At 33.8% G+C, this 8,484-nt stretch overlaps 1 protein-coding gene and 1 long non-coding RNA gene across 7 annotated transcripts in view; one reads left to right on the top strand and one right to left on the bottom strand.

Annotated features, from left to right (window-relative positions):
- The window catches only part of LOC107072970 (uncharacterized), a 78,127-nt gene extending 75,512 nt beyond the window's left edge, over positions 1 to 2,615 (bottom strand). For all 4 annotated transcript variants that reach the window (XM_089178840.1, XM_015333324.2, XM_089178842.1 and 1 more), the window contains exon 1: positions 1 to 2,615. This exon is cut by the window's left edge and continues 4,190 nt beyond it. The gene's annotated coding sequence lies outside the window, so the exon portion shown is untranslated.
- Positions 2,616 to 2,621: 6 nt separating this feature from the next.
- Positions 2,622 to 4,747, top strand: LOC149030468 (uncharacterized). 3 transcript variants are annotated; one of them, XR_016178694.1, is made up of 3 exons: positions 2,622 to 3,812; positions 3,923 to 4,004; positions 4,352 to 4,747. It is a non-coding gene; the product is annotated as an uncharacterized LOC149030468 (long non-coding RNA). The 3 variants fall into 3 exon arrangements; XR_016178695.1 differs by having other exon boundaries at positions 2,622 to 3,808; XR_016178693.1 differs by having other exon boundaries at positions 2,622 to 4,004.
- The last annotated feature ends 3,737 nt before the right edge of the window (positions 4,748 to 8,484 follow it).

Below are 8,484 nucleotides of genomic sequence, written 5' to 3' on the forward strand. Positions count from 1 at the left end.
TTTCTATCGATTTTCCGATACCTCGTGACCAACGTTGCTCGATGTGCCCGATACTTCGAGCATAAACATCGACTGGCGTCACCTGTCCTCTCTCTTTCTATCACTCTTCCTCATCGACCACGACTAATAACTGAAAATCGAACCATCGATATCCGTTTATTCGATATTGACATTCGATCTACACAGATCTTCTTATTTTTCATCTACTCTACTATTTAGATCTCACTCACTGTTTTTTCATAATATTTTTGTTCTTTTCATCTGATGTTGATCTTTGATTAGATTGCAAATCGATGAAAATGTAGTTTTTGACTTTTTGACTATCTCATTTTATTTTCACTATTCTTTAATTTGTCTACATTTGTTGCATTCACTTTTTCTTTTGAACGAAATATCCGTGCAAAACTTTGCCGAATCAGGAATAAATGTTAAAGGGTAAACGACGAAGTAACGTTTTTAGAAAGTTCTTTTACGCGATACAATCCCGATCGATTAATCAGTTTCTTTCCTCTCTCACAGGAGGAAACAAGCGCACGTCGCGGATGTCGCAATGTCCGAAGAATCGATCACCGTCCGGACACGTCAATCGGCTGATCAATAACGGCTAGCGAACACGAGTTCTCGTCCACCATCTTTAAAAGCCATAATCCCTGCAGTTGCGTCTGCTTTCTCCCTTTCTTCTCGCTCTTCCCTTTCTCTCTATTTTATTGAACTATTATCAGTGAATATTTGACAGAAAGATCGCGACAATGATGACGCCATAAACGAACGAAACTACTTACTGTCCACGTTATCTTTATTAATCTTTCTTTCTCTTACTTACACATCCTCACACATAAACAACACTCATAGACACATTTGTATATAGATAGAAACACCAAAAGAAACTCTTTGAACGTTTGCCGTTTATCGAACTCGGTCCACTTCGATCGTCCTTCGAGCACCGAAATCGAAGAGAGTCGCGAGATCAAAAGGTCGATTCTGGAATCCCTGGCAGCGTAACGCGCATCTCCCTGCGCTGTATGACGGGGTTGCCCCGACCAGGGTGGGAACTGCGGGGGGAGACTGACTGAGTGAGTGAGCGAGTGTCTGTGTATGTGTCTGTGTGTGTATGAGAGAGAGAAAGAGAGAGAACCGTTTCCCAAGATGTCTACCACCACTTGCCCGCTCGCTTATTCGCGTACCTTCGTACTTTACGAAACAAACTATCAGCACTGTTCTATTAGAATTTTCATTACCGATCAATCTTCAAAACTTCCCCTTAACAACAACTATCCGATCATAAAGTATTTACTATAAAACTAGCAAGTATTTATCATACATTTAGTATACTAGTATGAAGGTATGCCAGGACTTTGATAAAAATAACCAAGTTCGGAGTGGCTCTTGTTCAATAGTCGATACAAAAATCAATGGACACCCCTTAAGTTTGCCGATAGGTATCAAAGTCTATTCATCAATTGGAATCCGAAATTTGATCGAAACACTTTGTCTCTGTATAACAGTCTTCGTTTTTTATATTTAGCTACTTTATCTTTGCGATTTTGTTCGATTATGGGTTCGATCGAGAAGTTTCTTCTAAGCTTCATCCACCACTTTCCACTCTCTCATATATATATATATATATATATCTGTATCCTATCTATAACGCTCTCTCTATTTTTCCGTTCTCCAGCCTTTCAAAGCTTTTATAAGAGTAAGCTTATTGTTAGACGTTAAAAAGAAAAAAAACTCGCGCGGAGAAAGGAGTCACGCAGCAGCTTCGGCAAGCTATCGTCAACAACCTTCCGCACCTTCCAATTCTCTTTCTCATTCTCTATCTATCTATCTACCTCTTATATCTTTCTCTTTCTCACCCTCTCTCTTTTCTTCCTCTAAGGTTTTCTTCTCTCGTACTCTCCGCTGTCTCGAGCGAATTTACGCGCACGCGTGCGCACGCTTGAAAACGCTACGCGTTCATACACAGCTTCGTGTCTTTCTGTTTGTCCGTCTCAGTCTGTGTCTTTCTGTCTCTCTCTCTCTCTCACTCTCTTTCTTTCTTCCTCTCTTGGTCTCCTTTACCCTTCTGAGCTACCCTCTCACCCTCCTCCCATCTTCCAACCCCACGATATTGTCACAGAAGCCAGAGCCTTCTCGAGGAAGTTTCTACGCGCAATAATAACGCTGCATACATACGAGCAATTAAAAAAAATAATAAAAAACTGTAAATGAGAGACGGAATGAAAATAAAAGAAATACTGCTTCGTGCCATATAATTAATATAATAGTAATTTTAAGTTAAATTAAACTTTAGTTAATAAGAATGCACATGAATAAGAATAAAACAATAAATGCTACAAATAAAATTTAATAAGGGTAGTTAACAAAAAGCAGAAAAAAGAAAATGAGATTGATCTTGTGTTCGAATCTCGAAAGGACGATCGCAAAAAAAAGTTGATGACGTAGAAGCGTATGAACGATGAAGAAGAGGACGAACTCTCTCTTACTCTATTTCTTTCTCTCCTCTTCTTGGAGAAAACGAGCTTCGCGACGGAGTTGCGCAAATCGCAAATGCGACTACTACGATACCGAGGGATGTAAGGGTGTTCGGTGAAACGAGGAGAATGTTTAGGAGGGCGAGTATATACACTATATATGCTATACATATATACTAAATATATATGTATAGTGCAGCCACGCGGAGAATGAGTACGAGAGGGATGGTAAGCTTGCTCCGCCTATCCCCACTTTCGACGCTCCCCAAGTCCACAGAGTAGGATTTTTCTAACATAGCGTATGATTTCACATTAACGACAGACACAGTTATGTTTCACGGTCAACCGATGATAGAAAAAATCATCTTTTTAAACTACGTCAATTTTTTATTGCTTTATCTTTCTCTGTTTCCATATGTTGTTCTACTCCATACCTTTGTCACGTATTGGATTAGTTTATGTGATCTTTTCTGCTAATAAGTAAAATATGCGTGATATAAGGAAATATAAAGCAAAAGTGAATTGTGGATTGTCATTTCAACCAATCAATCAGACTCGTATTCCTAGCAGACTCATTCTTAGCATAGCCGTACTATACATATATTCTATTATATGTACACGCAATCATAGATATAGTTATATGTATAGTCACATATCATAAAGTTTATTTTTATATGTGTAAGTATATGTGAGAGTGACATGAGAGTGACTGTGTGTGTAAAATCGTGAGGAGAGGGAAGAGATAGAAAGGAAGAGAGAGGAAGAGATCTTGCAACAGGGATCTGTAACGAACTCGATATGTAGGGGTCGAGAGAAGAGGATGGGTAACGGGGGTTGCTTCAATAAGGGGGTTGTTCAGGAACCACTCGAGCATTCAAGACACCCTGTCTCTTTAACAATTCTCTTTATATTCTACTTATTTCATACACAGATTTGTGATTTGAGATCAATATTTTATGTAAAAAATCGATTCTAATATTGAATTTATTTTGAAATAAATGAATTAGGATAGGAATAATACTTTAACCAATAGTTATTTAATGTAAAATAATCGGGTATTTAATTGAAATAAAATGATTGATAATTCGTTAATAAATTCAAACGATATAAATTAGTTCTTTCGTTTAATTCACTCATTATGAACTGTTTAACCGATCGATCGAAGCTGATAGTCGTTCTGAAGTTTAACCGATCAGGGGAATACGAATTTCTAAGACTTCCTGTTAGCCTGATTCCGTTCATAGAAAGAAAAGTAAGCGCGTCCATTTGAAAGAACTTAAAAATGACGTGACTCGATATTTCCCGTAGCGAGAAACTTGATCGATCGTTCAAAGGTTGGTAAGTGTTTTTCCCAGCAAATTTACGAGTTTTTCTCGGCACGCTTTTTACAAACGATAAATAAATCAATCTGAATAAAATACAGAACGATATAAAGTAGCTTGTCCTAGGTCGAACGTTTGCTGATACTCCAACGACATACCGTAAAGGTTAGCGACGAAGTAAAATCGATATTGGCCTGTAAATCTGACGGTAAAGTGAAATTAAAAATAAAACTGGTATACCACCCAAACAAAAATCAAGCTTTTTCATGATATAATACTTAGCATTCTTACCTTCTTTCGGGTTTCTTATAATCGATGAAAAAAATTCTTTTTATATTAGGAATGTCGTCATTCATTGGAAAATATTTACAAAATTCGTTATTTGTTAAGACACAAATACTTTTATCTTTAAATGCTTTTCTTTATATATTCATTCTACACTCCAGTTAAAATCAAGTTTATTTAATCACCCATCTGTTTAAAATTATTTGCGATGGAATGTATAGAATAGAAAATATTATATACATTAGACCGAATAAAATATTGTGTTTTCAGGTCTTCACACACGGAAGTTGCCGCTTCTGAAGACCCACAGGCTGACGATGACTCTACTATCTAAATTACGATGAGACTCTAATACAACTACTACTTCAATATCACGATAAATAAATCAATTAAAAAAATATCGGAAGAATCATAAAAACATAATTTCAAGTTCAACTGCATAAAACGCAGTTAATTGAAAAAAATAAAATTTATATTTAAGGAAGTAGTAGAAAGAATACATTTATTAAATAAAAAAGTAATGCTCCTATTTATATACTTAAGGAAAACAAATTCTTGACGACACTAATAAAATTCTATTTTTATCATTTGTACATATCTATAAATATTTAAATTTATATTTGTAGTATAATTTTAAATAAATATATATAACATTTAGTGTATAAACATGTGTGTGCCTTCAGAAATGCATTTATATATATAATTTATAAAATAGTCATTTGAGGCAATCAAATGGAGGAGAATCAAAAAGGTATGTTGTTGTTAAATCCATCGACGATCACCTGTAACAAGAAGAAAACTATATTAATTATAGAATCAAGTGATGCAATAGCCTAACATATAAATCGTCCAATTCACGGATGCACTTTTCAAATGAATTTTCTATTTACGTTGCAAAAAAATAAATTTTAAACGCGTGATTTTATATTTACAAAAAATATATATATATATATAAAAAAAAGGAAAAGTATAAGTAATAAGTTACTAAAGAAAATACTATCTATTAATTATTATGAAATACTTTAAAACTGCATTATATAGAAAAAAATAACAAATTTAATAAAATACGATAGCAATGAAAAATCTTAAAGACGAAACAAGAAAAGAGAAATTACTGTAATATTTATCAAACGTTATTTAAGTTTTAAAATTTTAAAATACGAAAATAATTAAATTTTTGACTCGAACTAACTAAACACATGTGCATCTTATTGGCGATATAGACACGAATTTGGTGTCCCAAGGAGATGGAATGGTCCATCATCTCCAATTACAATTAGAAATTAATGACGAGCAAAAAAGTAAAACAATAAAATATAAAATATGACTAGAGAGCCATTCTCTAAAGGTTCGAACTTGCTGTTGAACCTTAGAAAATAACTCAATAGCCTGTAGTTGCCCTCTTGAGCCACAATTAAGTGGGGGCCTCTTCGGCATTAAGCCTCTTCTTTCTTCATTCTATGAAAACTGCATTTGGACATTTCCTACGTGCGAGCAAGATAAGATCTTTCATACTAATTTTGCAAATGAACTTTGTTATGATTCTAATTCTCAATTATTCAAAAATTAATTTACATTTCCCGTTTACTTTTCTAACTCGTGGACCATCAATGAACTTAGATTTCATTGATCATACACGAGAACATTTAATCGAATGTCCAAGCAGATAATAATTTCCCTCGATGACCTAATAACACTTCGCACTTTTAATATCGAGTAATAAAATCGAATTGAAATAAAAATTGCAATAAATGTAATGCATTTTTTTGCAATACTTTCATTTCATTAATTCGTTAATAATTTATTAGTTAATTATATAAAATATTTCTAGCTGTAAGACGAAATCGCGATAGTGCGTAGTGCTAATCCTGAAATACTTAAAACTAAGTATCAAATGCATCAAAGAATTTGCGAATTTGATTCGACTCTATCTCGTTCGAGATAGAATCGAAGTAGAAATGAATCTTTCAAATGGTTGCAAATACCTTTGAATCATGATACATAATAAAGATCATAGAATAGTTACAAAATAAATTAACAAATCAAACATAATATAGAATGAGATGATCAAATTTTGTAACAATTCTGTATAAACCAGGAGGCGGAATTTCCACTCCGGAGTGGAAGTAAGAAGTCTAATGCCTTTCCTGGATCCTACCTACTTAAAATTAAAGTTTTCACATTCATTCAAAGAAGTATGCTACCTGCCTGCCTATTATCCATATTTTTACCCCTTTTAAGAAAAAACATTCATACCCACCCACTCACTCCACGGTTCTCACACATACCACCAGGGTGCAAAAGCCTAAACTAGAGAGCATGCCCCGGGGCACCTCCGACACCCTAGTTCAACCACGTTTTCTAAACTTATATGCTAATGGGTATACGTACGTATTTTGCTGTAATCGACTGCCAAGGCTAATGATTATTGCATAAATAACTAAAGCAAAAATACAAGTATACACTAGTATATTTATATGCATACTAGTAATATACAAGTATATCAAAGTTTCCACAAATAAATGCAGTAACTCTACTATACAAACGATTATCAAAAAAATTAGAAATATTTAATATAAATATAAGAATGAAGATAGATATGTAGAAGTAATGCTTTAAGTATTTAATGATGTATTAAATGAATAAAAAATATCGCGAAACGATGTACAATACACACTACCTAATACGCACACACAGGTGTAAAGTACATCGTGCAATCACTAGCACAATAACAGCCGCCAATAGGGGAAAAAACTAAAACTAAACCCACGCTAACTGTTTCTCACCCATACGTGTAACACCTGGGCACACGCATAGATGAGAACGCAGAAAGTATGGGGGGAGAAACGGGAGATTAGTATATTAGAAGCTGAAAATCCTGATCTAAAAAATATGATTAACACATATATAAATATATCAAAAGATTTTAATAAAAATTCATCTAAACGGGCTAAGGACTCTACAAGTCATTTGGTGAATAATGACTTAAACAAGCGAATGAAAAAAAAAGTTACCCCATATGAAACAATTATAGTTTCGAGGTAAGGATGTATTAAAAGACTCTACAATAATGATGGATATTTTTTGCAAACCTCGGATGACTCCTTTCATTAAGTTAGCTGTTCTAATTAAAGAACTGGGCTTTGAGCCGCCACTTAACTGCCAAAGTCTATCCGTCGCGAATGAGTTTGTCTTCTTGCTCATTTATTTAAAATATCAAAGTATTGATATATCAAAATTAATTTCGATTAGATAAACTATGTACGAAGAAATGAAGCATGTAAGACATTTATTACATGCTTTTAACACGTAATAAAGAAGAGAGTGCATTTATTAACTGTATTTTTAATTAAATGAATTTAACCGATGAGACAAGAAAACCTATCCTGAACTAATAATAAAACATACAATAAAATATACAATTTTCATGAGTAACTCCTAAAATGGAATTACTCATGTGCTCGTCAATAATTTATTTAAATAATTACAACCAGTAACTCGTGCCGATTTGGACCTTTCATCCTCGGCATGATTGAGCACTGGAGGGACTTTAAATAAAAACTCACGGTTTATGAAGTTCTGCGATGGCTCCAAAACACTCCTACTTCACAGCAAGTATTGTAGTCTGACCATGGAAGACGATACTCGATTTGCCATTGAAGAAGATCCATCGAAGATCCATCGAAGAATTCATTCAACATCTTTGAAAGAAAGAGAATCCATGGTTATATCTGTAAAATAAAATAGAACAAAACGATAAGTTATCTGGAATATTATCCAAAATCATATAAAATAAAATTGAATAAAATGTAAATAAAAATGAATACTTACAATGCATTCCAAGAAGATGCAGCTCTATTGCACCATGGTGATGCACCTCGCGTGAATCTAAAAACGCGGTATAAACGAAAATAAGAAACTATAGATGAGTTTCTTATCGCGAAACCGATATTTTATTATACGACGAACAACACTGACTCTAATTCGCGTTTGATTTTAACTTATTACTCGCCCGATCACTGATTCTAGACTGCACTAATTTAAAGACTGCATTGCTCGCAGTCAAATGCAAGAACAAAAATTTCACTCCCGGTCACTTCACATGGGCCATTCGTGCACGATTGCAATCTGAAACTGAAATAAAAAACAATACTATTAACATCATTACTATTACAGAAAATCATTAAAATTTTCAAGGAATTATTTATTACAAAAATATACTTACTTTAAATCTTTATTGATGAATGCACAATGGATCTCCTATCCTTAGGAGGATGATGACAATGCACAAAGAATGACTATAAAACTGCATTACATTTAACACTAGAATTGTGGACTGAGTAAATGTGATTCATTTCAAACTTTTTTGTTACATATATATAAAATAAAAATATTTTAATTAA

Source organism: Polistes dominula, unplaced genomic scaffold (genome assembly GCF_049000335.1).
Source record: "Polistes dominula isolate Pdom_NZ unplaced genomic scaffold, Pdom_raw_medaka contig_18, whole genome shotgun sequence".
Taxonomy (NCBI): Eukaryota; Metazoa; Arthropoda; class Insecta; order Hymenoptera; family Vespidae; genus Polistes; species Polistes dominula.